Raw genomic sequence first — 16,268 nt, 5'->3', positions numbered from 1 at the left:
GCTGCGGTCAGTCAATTTCAGTGTATTTTGTCTCAGCCGCTGCTGGCTTGGCTCTGCACTCTCTCCTGGAAGACTCCCATATTCTCTCTAGGTTTCCACCCCCCGCACCCCCGGTACACGGACGGCCCACTGCTTCCCCCATACTCAGGCTTCACATCGCACAGCCAGGTTTCTTCGCTGGACATCTCCCAGAAGTCCCATGGACACTTTAAACTTCATTCGTACGGCACCAGACCCATCTAGACATCAAACTTGTTCTTTTTCTGTGTTCATGTGTCCACCCACCTTCCCCTCGCCATCTCCAGCATCGCCTGCCTCTGAGACACAGCAGGATGACCACCAAGTCCAGCTGGTTTGACACCCTTCATAGTCCAGCTCAGACCCCTCTTCTCCATCCCCACTGTCAGTTCTCAGGTCAGCTTCCCCCCTCTCTGCCCACGCTGCAGCGGCCGGGGCTGCTCCAGGGTTTACAGGGACCTGGGCAAATATGTTTTGGCAGGGCCCTGATATTATATACACAATTTGATTAAATATGTATTACAAAATTTATAGACCATACAACTTTTAGTGGTTTATCAACAAAGATTTAGAATTATTGGTAGAAAAGAGGTGCTTGTGGTTTTGTTAATGACCCAGTTAGTGCCTGTCCGGGTACCATCTCTTCCTGGACAGCCCCAGGAGCCAGGTCTTCATGCTCTTTTCTGTCAAATGCGCCTTTGCTGCTAGTTTCACACTTCCCACCATAAAGAAAAAGTGGCAACACCGCTCTTGCTTGCAGTGCCGTGGCTTTCTGGTCCTGTTGGTATTAAAAGTAAACTTTTCCCTGAAGTTCCCTGATATCATTTGTTTAGTGCTGGTTGCATCATTACTCATGATGCTGCATCCTCCCTTATGGCTCCGGTGAATATGGGCTTCCAGTGACTCCCTCAAAAGCTGTTACAGTGCGTGGTTTATGATGCCCACGAATGCAAGTCTTAGACAGAGTGTGCGGGAGAATGTTTTCTGGTCGTCTTAAATTTACCAGTTGAAATGTTAGAGTATAAATGTAGAATAATACATCTGTTCTACAGTCATGCCTTTAGCCATGTCTTCTCTTCACCTCCTTGGTCCATAATTGCTGCATTCCTAGGATGTGATATCTTTTCAATGCTGACTTCACTCCTGCCTTCCACAAACCACCACTAGCGGGGAGGATAGGCAAGGGGCATTGACCCGAAGAATGTCTATCCCTCATCTGGCATGGTTCAAGACTGACCTGTGAAGACAAAATGTCGCCACGTGGTCGGAGGCAAGAGAGGACATCACTGAGACTGGGGGCAAAAGAGGACGTGGATGTGTTGCTGCTGACATTGTGGAGAAAGGGTCTCAAGGCCCTTGGAGGAAAGAGGTGCTGTCACCCCTAGAGGATTGCCCTGCATGTGGCATAGATCCTGCAGAAGGTGGGGTGGCCACCCTGTGTGGCCAGCAGCAGAGGGTGCACAGGTAAATGACGCCGCCACCTCCCTGCCATCCTCGATGCTGTAGACCAGAGGCAGCACCACGGTTGGAACCTGGAAGGGCAAGAGCCAATCCATGGGAACACAGATGTGGATCAAGCCCAAGGATCAACCACGGACCCTCAGTAGCCCAGAGCCCTGAACGTGTCTTGTGTACAACGCGAGTGAGAATCAATGTGAATCAGCATGTCAACACCATCCTGGTGGCCCAATCTCAGGATCCCATGAAAGAAATACTGGGCTGGCCAGCTGGAGCAATGTGTTGGCCAAGCCATTGTCCTAGTACCTGGGCCCTGGGAGACGACACCATTGACATGAATCTTGGGGCTCCACAGGACATCTGGTCAACCCCACATGCATGCTAGAGGGTGGGCGAGCAAGCACCTCAAAGGGAAGAAATGGGGACTGGGTCCACACAGTTCTTGGTCCAGCTTAGTGCGCCCTTCTCAGATGGCTCTGCAGATCCCAGTCAGTCCCAGGCACTGGAGGGGGACTTAGAAAACTTGGAGGAAGGCCCTCCAAAATATGAGGCACCCAGAGGCTAAGGGACTGAGCTAGGAGCCCTGTTTGGCCAGATCTAAGGGCAGTAGTGACTGCAGCTGCCACCTAACTGGGCTCCTGACCTACACATCACACTGTTACTCAACTCTGGGCCTTTGCTTATGATGTTCCCTGTGCCTGGTAGCCCTTCCCTTCATCCCAACTTTACCTGGACAACTCTTACCATGATTTAAGATTCAGTTCAGGGACCACTTTCTTCAAGAAGCCTTTACTAATCCCTTAGGCTGGGGAAGGCAGCCCCTGCTGTGGGCTTATGTTTATCACAACACTCACTATGTGGTATAATAATAGTGTGTTTCAGAATCTGTTTTCATCTTTGTAGTTTTAGTCCCCCGCAGAGTAACTGGTAGATAACTTGTGTTCAATAAAGTGTCAACTGAATAATAAGTGATTAAAGTCATGTGTGACGGACAGGACACTCTTTCTTCAGAAATAATTACGAGGATATTTTCATTGACTCACTGTCATTTGAAAACCTCTAGTTTGAAATGTCTCTTCCACCATAAACATGAAGTACTTTTCAGTTCTCATTATCTCTACTTGAGTTGCCCTGGGATTGAGAACTTGCATACTTCAGGGCCCAGACCTTCCATTGTTCCACCAAATAGACAATGGATAGAACACAATTAGGACAGTGATTGGCATACCGTAAGCATGCGTTAATGTATTATTTATTACTGTGGTGGTGAGACTTGACTTCCAACGGTTGGTTATGGTGGACTATTTTTCATGCCCCCGAACTCCCAAATTAAAAACAACTAAAAATTCTAAATAAGTTATTTTAAAGCCATCAGAGATCTGAAAGTATATTAAAGAATAGTCAGGCCAAAATTTAAGGAAAAATGGAAATCCAGAAACAGACTGGGAAACTTGAATTTTTTTTCTTGGCTTCATGGAGTAATAGAAATCAAGACCCAGGTCTGCACAAGGTGGAGATTCTAAGAGATCTTCCCAGCATGAGCTGGGGCCCCACTGACGATCCCCTTCATGGTAAGACTGAGATAAAAGTCAACCAGCCCGAACAAGGTTGGGCAGCTGGGTCGACATTGCCTGGTTCATCAAGAAAACCCCCAAGCCACAGCCTTGGTTTAAAATGGTCCCATATTGGTCATGCTTACAGATGTTTGGAAAAAGGCAAACACAAATCCTCTCTAGATGAAGCACATTCATTACAGTCATCAATTTTTTCTTAATAATACATTTCGGGGGGCTTCCCTGGTGGCGCAGTGGTTGCGCGTCCGCCTGCCGATGCAGGGGAAATGTATTATTTATTACTGTGGTGGTGAGACTTGACTTCCAACGGTTGGTTATGGTGGACTATTTTTCATGCCCCCGAACTCCCAAATTAAAAACAACTAAAAATTCTAAATAAGTTATTTTAAAGCCATCAGAGATCTGAAAGTATATTAAAGAATAGTCAGGCCAAAATTTAAGGAAAAATGGAAATCCAGAAACAGACTGGGAAACTTGAATTTTTTTTCTTGGCTTCATGGAGTAATAGAAATCAAGACCCAGGTCTGCACAAGGTGGAGATTCTAAGAGATCTTCCCAGCATGAGCTGGGGCCCCACTGACGATCCCCTTCATGGTAAGACTGAGATAAAAGTCAACCAGCCCGAACAAGGTTGGGCAGCTGGGTCGACATTGCCTGGTTCATCAAGAAAACCCCCAAGCCACAGCCTTGGTTTAAAATGGTCCCATATTGGTCATGCTTACAGATGTTTGGAAAAAGGCAAACACAAATCCTCTCTAGATGAAGCACATTCATTACAGTCATCAATTTTTTCTTAATAATACATTTCGGGTCTAAGCACATAGTCAAACATACCAAGCATATAACGAAGCACGCAACATGTGAGAGAACCATCTGCAAGAATGGACCACAGAAACAGACTTTCCAATGCTTTCAGATCTTGAAATTATTGGACACGGACTATAAAATAACTATGCTTGCTGTGATCAGCTGAATAATGGCCTCCCAAAATGTCCACATCCTTAGCAGGCCTATTTTGCGGTATGGATCTGAGAATTAGTCTCAGGAGCTAATCCTAGAATCTGTTTCTTCAGCTCTCCCAGTGATTCTTTCAATGATCTCTATCCCTTTCTGCTAAAACTAGCTGGAGCAGATTCTGCTTTCTGCTGCTAAGATCCTAACCAATGCTGTGATGATACTAATTCTCACATAGCCACAGTGTCTTTTGTGTTCGTCTTGGCTGCCTACGGGATTCTTGGAGTCATGTTATTTTTTCCTCAGTGGTTTATAGATTCTCCTCTGTTGTTTAGCTTCCAGAGTTACAGATAAAAATCTGATGCCAGTCTGATTCTATTTCCTTTGTACGTATCTTGTTCTTTCCGGTTGGAAGCTTGGAAGGCTTTATCTTTAAGTGGGTCTGTCATTTTATGATAATGATCGATGTTTGGAAAATTCCAACAAACACCATTAAGGGATATGAGGTTTCTTTAACTGCAAAGGATGTGAAAACTTTTCTGCAGAGGTGGCTCCTCAAGGAACAGATGATGGCTCTACAGGGGCAGCAGTGTCACAGGTGGACACACAGCATCCCAGACCGCCTGAACCTTCAGGGACGTGTCCATTGCTTGTCAGTCCCCTCACGTGGTGTCAGCCCACCAGGCACGAGAAGCCCACTTCAGTCATTCTTAGGTTTTCAAAGCACCTTCTTGGTCCCTCTGGATTCTTCTGGAAATCTGCCCATGTGCTCCAAGGGCAAATGACAGGGGCAAGCAACAGCACCACATTCCTGAGTGTTCAGCGTGTGACTGAATAGAAATCCCAAGTCTCCAGGCATTCCTTAGTTTAAACCATCTCTTGGAAGAATTCCTGCTCTTTGGAATATTGAAATTGTATGCGAATATGCTCAGATGTTCTTCTCGTCAATCTTGCTTGATTTGGAGGACTTTTAAAATTTTTAGCCTTATCTCTCATTGAAAACATTTTTTTTCTATTATTTTATTATCATTCTTCTTCATCTCTTATATTTTTCACATTCCAGGCTTCATATTTTTCCCTGTTAAGTCTCCTAAATCTCTCCTCCAAGCACCTTTTTTCCATCATGATTTTCAACTCTATTTTTGCTCAGCATTTAGAGAATCCTGTCTTCTTCTTTATCAACCAGACCAAGACCATGATCCAGGTCACAGTGAACGCTCTTTCTCAGTTTGACTATTGAATTTTTCCCCCCAGTTTTATTGAGATATAATTGACATGCAGCACTGTATACGTTTAAGATGTACAGCATAATGATTTGACCTGCATACATCATAAAATGATGACTACAACAGTCCGGCATCTCATATAGGTACAACATTAAAGAAATAGGAAAAATTTGTTTTCCTTGTGATGAGAACTGTTAAAATGTACTCTCTAAGAACTTTCGTCTATAACATACAGCAGTATTAGTGATCTTTATCACGTTGTACATTACATCCCTAGTACTTATTGATGTGATAACTGGAGGTCTGTACCTTTTGACTATCTTCATCCAGTTTCCCCTCCCAACACCCCCTACCTCTGGTAGCCACAAATCTGATCTCTTTTTCTATATGTTTGGTTTTTTTTCAAAGTATAATTGACCTGCAACCCCATGTTAGTTCCTGGTACAAGACATAGTGATTCAATATTTCTATACATTTCAAAATGATCATCATGATAAGTCTAGTTACCATCTGTCACCATATAAAGATATTACACAATTCTTGACTATATTCCCCACACTGTACATTTCATACCTGTGACTCATTTATTTTGTAACTGCAAGTTTGTACTTCTTAGCCTCCCTCACCTATTTCTCTCTTCCCCCTCCCCACCTCCCCTCTGGCAACGACCTGTTTGTTCTCTGTATCTATGACTCTGTTTCTGTTTTGTTGTGTTTGTTCATTTGTTTTGTTCTTTAGATTCTACATATAAGTGAAATCACTCAATATTTATCTTTCTCTGTCTGACTTATTTCACTTAACATAATACCCTCTAGGTCCACCCGTGTTGTCAAAAATGGCAAGATTTCATTCTTTTTTTATGGCTGTCACATTCCATTATATATATATATATACACCTCAGCTTCTTTATCCATTCATCTATCAGTGGGCACATAGGTCGCTTCCATATCTTGTCTATGGTAAATAATCCTGCAATGAACATTGGGGTGCATGTATCTTTTCAAATTAGTGCTTTCATTTTCTTCAGATTTGAATGTCTAAATTTGAAAAATATTTCATTGTAATTCTCAAAAGTCTGTCTTATGATCTAACCAAATCTCTGTAAGTGCTTTTTTGTTATTACTTGGCTCTTCCAAGAATTCATTTTCAGTGGCAGTAGCCTGCTTCGAGTGGGCGCACCGGTCATCCAGTGCTGAGCAATGTTTCTGACTCCACACGTTTCCGTCTTTGAACCTGTGGGAGTTTCATCCTTTCCTTTTCTTTAGCTCACTTCTGAATTCTCTTTCCATGTATATGAGTATACCCTGCCTTAATTCTCAGCAAGGCAAATCTTTTGTTTTTTAAGAGGATGGGAGAAGGAGGTGAAGTCCCAGCAACATTCGACCAGCACCCCAGTCATAAGTAAGCACCACCCATTTCCACGTGCTTCTCAAACGCCAGCGGTCAGTTGGAGCACCCAGGGAAGTCTCTCTCAGGGCGTGACTCTTCAGAAGGCTGGCTATTTCATCTTCAATCTTTTTATGTCCTAATTAATAATGACTGAATTACCCGGGACACTTACACACGATTCCTAGCCTATTAGGGCACATACCCTCTCAAGGTGGCCATTTATGCTGTTAACATTTCACGGTTTATAGGTGCAACTTCAGTATTAGAGTCTTCTGAGCCCATCTGGTAGGGAGTTAGCTAATATGGCTTCAAGAGAAAGGAATAGCTTTTGAATTTCTCTCAGGGCTTTGAAGTCTCCATGTGTGGGGCAAACTGTTCCACAGAATTGTTTTCTGAAATACGGTGGTAGAAACAAATTGGATGCTGTTTTTATGGATCAAGATAACTGGGGTCACATTGCCAGTAGTACAACCTCCACACAACCCAGGTTGCAAGGCATAATTTCTAGGTCTTTTTTTCCCTCACAGATAAAATATAGGCCTTTCAATGCTATAAGAGCAATTTTGTTCAATTCACAGGAAATTGCATTGGCATAAGACCCAAAACTATCTGTGGAACAATTTACCCATGATGATTTTTAACATGTCACAGTGGAAAATGGGACTCACAGCCTTTGGAAAGTCTCCAAGCTGAGAACTTTTGAAAGCAGTGCTGGTATGAGGTAATTGTATTACGACATTGAATTTCAGACCCTTCCAGCTGTCTCCTGAACTTGCTGGTCACATGAACTAGCTTAAACTGTGAATTTCATTTTGCGATGCCACTGAGGTTAATGGAGTACAGGCTGGTAGAACTTGCTGGCTGGTTCAGTAAGTATCTGCCTTTCTGAAAGGAAAGGGGTGAAAGGGTCCATTCCTTGTGTGCTTGTCATAACCTTGAGTCTCTAATGGGCTGCCTAGAGGCAGCCATGTACAGCACCGTGGCCTAACAGAGCCAGATGAAGGGCTCCTCCTGCAAGGATCCCTGAGCTCAGATCAGACACCCTGAAACAGGGAAGTCTTCCTAACTGTGGCCTAAGCCTCACTGCATGGGTGTCACAAAGGGACGGCAATGTGACAGCTGGAAAGATACATGGTTAGAAGAGGTGATAAAGTTAATTTAATGGCGAAGGATAAAAATTGTATGGATATCACGATGTAAGGCAGAAGACCACAGACACAGATGCGGGTCTCCCAGAACCCCAAGGGCCAACCCGCTGATACTATCACTGCCTGGTGCCAGGACCCATCAGGGAAAAGGAGCTTGCCTTTGCCATTCTCATGGGGAGGGCGTAGCTTAAATTTGCATCCCCTGCACTACTGGACCTCACTTTGGAGACAGTCTACGGGCCTATGCCTACCCAGCCCCCGCCCATCGCACACAGAATGTTTACATTCTGACTGCGGATTAATCACAAGATAGATTCCTACCCATCATGTCACTAAGCAGTTCCAGGAGATGGGCCTGCCTGAGGTCCATTTCTGTACTTCAGTAGAAATTATTTTCCTGTAAAACCCCTTTTGGGCAACAGAGCAACTGCAGCCTCGGTTCAGTCTGAACTGGGGCCGGGGGCCACTATGTCTTTGCTTTGTTCCTTTAACACAGGGTCCCCAACCCCCGGCCCCTGACAAGTACTGGTCCACAGCCTGTTAGGAACCGGGCCGCACAGCAGGAGGTGAGCGGTGGGCCAGCTGAAACTTCCTCTGCCGCTCTCCATCGCCGGCATTTCTGCCTAAACTGTCCCCCCACCCCTCATCCATGGAAAAATCGTCTTCCACGAAACCGGTCCCTGGTGCCAAAAAGGTTGAGGCCACTGCTTTAACATACAGCCAGGAAGCTTGAGTATTTGAGCCTCTCTTTTCAGTCCTCATGAAGATGCCCTCCCATCTCCTTTTCCTGGGGAAGATGCTGCTCGACCTCCTGTAGTAACAGTGCAGGACAAGGAGAGCCATCCAGGCGCCAGACAGCTGCCGCTGCTGTGTATGCCAACCAGTCGACAGCTCTGAATGAGACAACACCCGTGGATATCAAGTCTTTAAGGCAGAGGAGATACCGCTAACATCATCTTCCTGTCTTCAGAGCTGCGATCACCAAACTCAGGTTCCAGGCAGCTAGGGCTGCACCTGGTCTGTATGGACCACACTGCTGGACACGAGGCCAGCTGAGAAACTCCTGGTCTAGAATGGGGATTTCACTTATGGAGGAAGGAAGAGCCCCTTACCAACCTCCAAGCATGCGGTACAATAATCGACCAGCACGGTCATGTCCACCCACGGTAATCAGGGGGTGGGATCTGTTTCCACAAAGAGGTAAGAGAGGTGTTCCAGGCAGAGAATAGATGCCACGTGGATGTGTCGCAAAGCCTGCTTTTCCTGCCTGCAAAGATGGCAGCTTCCATCTCCACAGAGGCCGTGTTGATCCACTGGGACTGCCAACAAGTGCGGGGTGTGCAACTTAGATGAGCAATTATTATCCAAGTCTCCCTCGTTTTAAATGACCATGTACAGAAGACTTGTTCTATCGGGAAGTAATCACTAAACTACTGACCACTTGTAAAATCAGTCTCCATTCATATGTCACTCCTACTTGATGTGAGCGTAACTATCCCCGATCCGCTAGCTACATCTTCACCACTCTCTCACAAATTGTAGTTGCATATGGAAATATAATGCAAATGCATGCAAATCGCTTGTGAAGTGATGTTGTAAAGTTTTCTGAAGATGTAGGATTTTGATGAAGTTGGTGAAGTGAGGCTGGAGAAGGGCTGGTACCCAACAAAGAACAGGGAACGACTAAGAACACAAGAACACTGCTTGAAAGGAGGATTTGAATAACAAAGGATTAAGAGAAACCCCTGGGAAAATTTAGGAAGCTCTGAAATGTTTCTGCCGAAGTGCCTCTCTTTAAGATCAGTTTTTGAAAGTCAAATGGGAAGCGAAGGATGTGGTTTGTTATTATGGCAAAGTAATGCCAATAAAAGCCATCAACATTTAGTTCTTTCTTTGTTCGTTCTAACAATGAGCAATATCTTTTTTTTCACATCCAATTTAACTTTGTATTTCAACTTTGCTGACTTTCCACTTCTCTATATTTAAGACTTTTTTCTTAACATTGGATGGTTGTTTAAGACTATGGGCTTTGTAGTCAGATAGACCTGAGGTATTCAAATCCTAATTCTTCTACTGAGAATGAATTTCTTAACCTTCTGAGTCTCAGTTTCATTTCTATACAATGGGAACACTAATTAATATGTTAAAGTTGTGAATATTTTATGAAGTAAAGCATGTAAAGTGCTTAGCACGGTATCATTCATGTTGTAACTGCTCAAGAGATGGGAGTTATTATTTTTGAAGACTAATTAAAATTTGGTATATGAAAGAATTGTGATATCTAAGATTCATTAAAAACTAATGTAGGGTGAATTTCTATTATCCTAATGTATTTCTATCACCATGCTCGTATTAAATTTGTTGAAAAAATTAAAAAGGGTCTATTTTTAGTAGCATGTCGGTGAACTTCATTCCAGAGTTTATCAAGTTTTTAGCCAATGTGTCACTTTATAACATGGATTGATTTCAGCAGATGACATCAGAAACAAAATGTGGTTTGGTGATACATTACTTAGAAAAATACCTGTCTTAGTGATAAATTATTATTGGAATATTATATGATTTTAATGATTGAGGAGAAAAAAAGACTATTACATATTATTTCAACAATTAACAATGTAGCTATTATTTAAAATTATTATCTGGCCTATAGAACTCTGGCAGTTGAAATACTTAAATTGACAGTGCTTTTATTTTCAATCACTTGATAATATGTTAAAATTCGATTTTCTATTTTGCCTAAAATATAGATTAAAACATTCTTTAATCAGACTATTTGGAAATTAATATACAAGTAGCCTTATAAAATGATTCTTGTGTTTTATAACTGGGCAAGGAGGTAGAATTATTATAATAACGTTTTCACTTAGAATATGCTCTTTTATATTTAAAATTCCTTTTTTGTATAATTCATTAATTCTTATAACAATTTTATGTAATAGCCATATAGTACTGTATTGTAAGCAATAAAAGGAAACAGAGGGAAAAAAAAAAAATAAGAGGTAGTTTGTCATATGGCACTTGTAAATATCAGGTACACTTTCATTTTTCAAGATATGTCCCAGCCAACCTTTTTTCACTATTTTCTGTAAAACTTTAGTCCCTGTTTTATTCTTTAGTGATACTTCCCAGTATCAATTATCTTCAGATAATGATATATATTTGATGTGATGCACACAATACATGACACTTATAATGGTAAATAATTAGAAACATTTAAACACAAGGATTGAAATATAATTTCTTTTTTCCAATTACTCTTGGTCAACTTCACATTCTTGTAATCAGCATATCCAAATCATGAGTGAACGCACATGAACACTAGTCAGAAGCCTGCAGACTTTCTACCTTGTTTTCTAAGACCATAAATGAACATTTGTGCCAACTGGGGTTACCAGGTGAAGTTAAGAAAACCTCTTAAAACCTGCAGTGCTGCTTAATGCCAGTTTTGTTGTTTTGGCTTTGTCACTAATTAGCTGTGTGACCTTTCAAAAGTTACTCCCCTTTTCTGGGCCTCAAGCTTAAAGTAAGGAGGCTGAAATAGATCAATGGTCTCCAACCTGGTTAGACATTAAAGTCACCTGGGCAGATGATTAACACGTGTTTTCTTTTAAAAGCTCAGAGTAACCCTCCCTCTCCCTCCTTAGAGCGACCGAACAAGAATCTCAGGGAGTGGGACCCTGGCCAGCTCCGCAGCTGATCCTAATCCAGCAGGATATGGAATCACTGAACCAGGCAGTTCTTACATCCATTCCACTTTTATCATTATTTAATTGTCTTAGGGTTTAGTTTTAGCCCCAAGGATGTGTGTAGGTGCAAAGGAAGTGTTTATATAACCCCATCCCATTCTGATTGGGTTTTAAGCCTTCATCCTAAACAGCTTCCTGATAAACAGTGAAGTTTAATGGGGGAAAAGCACCATCACTGTTTTCGCCACATTTGCCGTGAACACAGCCTTCTCACTTCACACGTATCGCTGTTCCAGTGAAACAGGATGCTGCCACCTTACCATAGAAATGTCCTACAGCTGCTGTGAATAAAGGGAGGTGACAGACACAGAAGGGAGCGGATGGGGTAACACCGTGGATTGAAATAGTGTTTGGACTTTCTTGGCCACCGTTGGCCCTGGGGCTCCCGTGTCGTTTAACTCCTCCGGGTCGTTGGAAACTGCCTGATGAACTTCTGAACGGGGACAAGTGCCTGGCACTGTCGGATCCAAAACCAGTGCCGCTGGGTCAGTGCCATCAAGATGAGCCTCTCTGCCAGCTGACTTCAGGCACGGACTGTGTTCACAGTAGCTGGTGTACAGTAATTAGACCGAAATCAAGAGTCCAAGTCCTATCATTGGGTTCCCATCTTTTTTTCCTCTTGGAAAATGAGATTATCTTGAAATGATTTACTGAGAAAAAAGAAGATTGAGTGATAAAGGTTTCACAGCAGCTTCTTCTTCTGATTGTCACAGATGGACCTGGTGACAAACCAGACTTGAATCAGGCTCCACTGAGCCCTCTTTTTGACCAGGCCTCGTCCTTAGGTCTTGTCTTTAGCCTGCCGAGCCCGGTTTTAGCAAGAATCCTGCTAAGTTCTTTTAGCAAGTATCCTCCCAAGTTATTTTAGCAAGTATCCTCCCATCTTTGATATTTGGCCAAGTTCCTCTCTCCTACCCCCACTCTTATAATCTGATCACTCTGGCCAGGCTTCAGCGAGAGTCCTGTTAGGTCTGTTTATCAAAGGCCCCCTCTCCCAACTCTTGATGTCCCCTGTTAGTAACTTTGCATCCACTGACCCTCTCGTTCTGTTCCTTGCCTATCATAAAACTTATCCTTGCTGTATTCGGAGTTGAGCCCCATCTCTCTCCCCTGTTGTAATAAATTAAACCCCTATTGCAATACTCCTGAAAAGTCTCGCTACCATTTAACAAGTGTCAGGATAATTTTCTTTTCCTATTGGAACATGACACTTCAGCCTTGTCCAAGCAAGAGCTGTGGAATATTAGCCCCTCAGGATGTTTATAAAGGTTGCAAACTGGGAAAGTCTGTCCTGGACTCCCATAAGCTTAGGTTCAACCAACAGTTTTCTTTCCTAAAGGACATTTTTACAGATCCGTTAAGATGCTAATGGGCCTTACATCTTTCCAAAAGTGGGATATAAAATACAGTGTTTCCCAGATTTATTTGACCTCTTTTTGTGGAGGTGTCCGTTATCTTTAAGTTCCAGCCTTGCACAAAGCACACTTTGTAAAAGCTGGAATAGAGTTAATCATTTGGGGGTTTCTAACAATTTTATCAAGCGTGGACTCAGAAACTGATTGCTTAAAGAGGATCTAGTCAAAGCCTTTCATTGTATACTAAATAAGGAATCCAAGGTCTAGAGAAGTTACATGGCAGGTACCAGGCCAGGTGGACAGTAAAGAAATTAAAAGTAAAAAAGTTAAAATTCAGAAGCCCAGACTTGGGTCCCTACTCCTTAAGCTAAATCCTACTGTTACTAATATATAATTACAAATCAGCAAATGTTTCTAAATCTCCTGCTACAATACCTGCATTTTGCTCAGAAATCATGTTTATTAGTTAGCTAGTTCGCTCGGGCTGCTGTAACAATGTACCACAGACTGCGTGGCTTAAATAACAGAAATTTATTTTCTCACGGTTCTGGAGGTTGAAAGTCTGAGATCAAGGTGTCGGCAGGAGGCCTCTCTCCCTGGCCTGCAGATTTTTGTCTTCTCCCTGTGTCTTCACATGCTCCTCCTCTGTACGTCTCTGTGTCTTAAATTTCCTCTTCTTATAAAGACACCAGTCATATTGGATTAGGGCCCACCTCAGCGACCTCATTTGAACTTAATTATCTCTTTAAAGACCCTATGTCCAAGAAAGGTCACATTATTGAGGTCCTGGGAGTTACGACTACAACATATGACTTTTAGGGGGATATAATTCAGGCCCCTAATACATGTGTAGCATAGAGATTTATTTATAATTTAATGTAGGATGGAGGTCTATTGATATTTGCCCTATAATTTGTTTTCATTGCTGTAGACTCACCTGGAAGGAATTAAAGTAAAATATTTCTCCCGTCCTCTGGAAGCCTGAGCTCTCCTTTCCCTCAGAGGAAGAGCCACTTGTTTGTTTTTGATGTTTGAAGGGGTGGAAGATTCCAGGCTTGAGGAGGATACCATGGAGACCCTTCGTTTCAGGCTTTTGTATTTGGAAGGTCTGTGCCCTAAAGGGAATTAGCTGTATTGTCCAAGAACTCAGAGTTCAGGGATTTAAAGATTTGAGAAAGGAGTGGTCTCTGCTAGTGAGTCAGATACTCTGAGACTGGCAAGGGCAGGTGAGAAGTAGGGACATGCATGTTAAAGGGAAACTTGGATGGGGAGAGTTGCATATATGCCAGACAGAAGTGAACACTAAGAGCAGCGACTGTGGCAGCCAACTCTAGAGACTGATATTAGATCTCGGGACAACAGCGGCGTAGCTGGGGTGGCTAATGGATCCCACACACACATCTACCCTCCCTTCTCCTGTTTAGGGACTGAACCTCTAAGAGCATTAGCAGGGCACATAGCCACCTAAGTAGCTACTGTGGTTACCAGCCTCCTTACAGCTGGGTGTGAATAGGAGACAAAGCTGTGTGACCTTGAGCTTCTCTTCCCTCCCTCCCATGGGCCATGGATGGAGGTGAGTCAGCTCCAACCGCACAATGAGGACGGAGCCCTGGGAGGGGGCACAGACAGAAGATGCCGAAAGGGACCCAGAGGAATGGGACCCAGATCACTGAATGATCCCACAGGCCAGAGCCACCTCTCTAATCCTGGACTGCTCACCTCCAGACTGTTTCGTGAAAAAGAAATTAACTTTTAACTTTTTAAAGCCATGGTGTTTCAGAATCTTTTTGTTACAGCAGCTTAGCCTATACTCATATCGTAGATCTAGCAAGTGAGAGCTTAAGACAAACTTTATGTTGTGGAGAAACTTAAATCAATTGTATATGCTGATCGAGCATGCTGAAACTGCTTCCTCCTTAAAAAGCAGTTACAACTGATTTTATCTTTAGACCTGTGAAAACCTTTAAGTAGACTATATTTTGATGAGCCATAGGACTTTCTTTTGGACTAGAGTACGAATATCTTTTTTGGCAGATGGAGAACATGTTATGCTGATAAACTTATAAGGAACACATCATGTTTTTTTACCCTCCAGTTTTATTGAGATATAATTGACATACAGCACTGTATATGTTTAAGGTGTACAGCATAATGATTTGACTTACATACAATGTGAAATAAATTTAGTGAACATCCAGCATCTCATACAGATACAAAATTAAAGAAATAGAAAAAATTTTTTCTATAGTGAGCCAGTTTTTCTACAGTGAAGCAGGAGTTTACAGAAAAGGAAGGGGAGGAGGCCAGAACGATCCCTGTGGTAATGGATTAGAGCTGGAGACATCAGTGTGAGCTCATGTTTAGCTTAATATCAGTACAGATGGTTAAATTTAGAATTATTTATAGATACATGTATCGTATATACATGGTTTAGTATACACACATGTATCTCCTCGCTCTGTCAGCTGCAGAGGACAAGAAGAAATGATACCCCGGTGGTAACGAGCATCCCTAGTGCCCAGGTCTTGGTGTTAAAAATCATTCTTCAAAAAAGTAAACAGGCCTCCTTAGAGAAATGGCTGATTCTAGGACTGGGCAGGAAATATATGAGATGATTCTGGAGCATCTTGCCGTGGCAGAACATAAGGAAGTGTTAAAAAAAAACCCAAACCCAAACCAAAAACCCACATTGATCGTGGTATGTCACAGGGACAAAGGAACCAACTGAAAGAGCACCCAAAGTCCAAAGCTGAAACAATTTGAGCAACAAAATCAATGAAATAGTTCTGGATTACAACCCAAAGTATAAAATAAATATCCATGAGTGCATTCTGATTGAATAAATAAATTCATGAGGGAGGAACAGACAAATCGTTCATGCATAAGCATCCCAAATGTTCCACGTAGATACCCTGCCCTTTCGGAAGTGGAGCGTGACCTCCCCCTCCTTAAGTGTGGGCTGTGCGTAGTGACTTCCTCCCAAAGAGGACAGTAAGGACAAGGGGGAAAAGAATAACTTCACAGCGAGAAACCTGACAAATGTTACTTCAGCCGGCTGATCAAGGTCAACATCAGCCACGATAAGTCATATTCATGGTCTGTACCCTTGATAAGGTGTGATGGAAATGGCACTTTACTTTTGTGTTTGTCCTCCCCCAAACCTACAACCCCAGTATTATAATGAGGAAAATACTAGGCAAATCCCACTTGATAGATATTGTAAAAGTGCCTGACCAGTCTTTAAAGTTGTCAAGGTCTTCAAACACAAGGGAAGTCTGAGAAACCTTCGCAGAAAAAAGGAGCCTGAGAAGACATGATATTGTAACTAAATATAATGTGGTGTCCTGGGTGAGGTCCTTGAAGAGAAATGGGATGTTAGGTAAAAGATAAGAAAATC

General features: G+C 42.7%; 1 long non-coding RNA gene across 2 annotated transcripts; it reads right to left on the bottom strand.

Annotated features, from left to right (window-relative positions):
• Positions 1–11,088: 11,088 nt before the first annotated feature.
• LOC129392631 (uncharacterized) lies at positions 11,089–13,866 on the bottom strand. Of its 2 annotated transcripts, none has more exons than XR_008618835.1 (3): positions 13,809–13,866; positions 13,415–13,625; positions 11,089–12,235 (listed from the first exon to the last, which is right to left on the bottom strand). It is a non-coding gene; the product is annotated as an uncharacterized lncRNA (long non-coding RNA). The 2 variants fall into 2 exon arrangements; XR_008618836.1 differs by having other exon boundaries at positions 11,089–12,166.
• Positions 13,867–16,268: the final 2,402 nt, after the last annotated feature.

Source organism: Physeter macrocephalus, chromosome 12 (genome assembly GCF_002837175.3).
Source record: "Physeter macrocephalus isolate SW-GA chromosome 12, ASM283717v5, whole genome shotgun sequence".
NCBI classification, from domain to species: Eukaryota; Metazoa; Chordata; class Mammalia; order Artiodactyla; family Physeteridae; genus Physeter; species Physeter macrocephalus.
The sequence above is the reverse complement of the archived record's forward strand: the minus strand, read 5'-3'. Positions and strand labels throughout refer to the sequence as shown.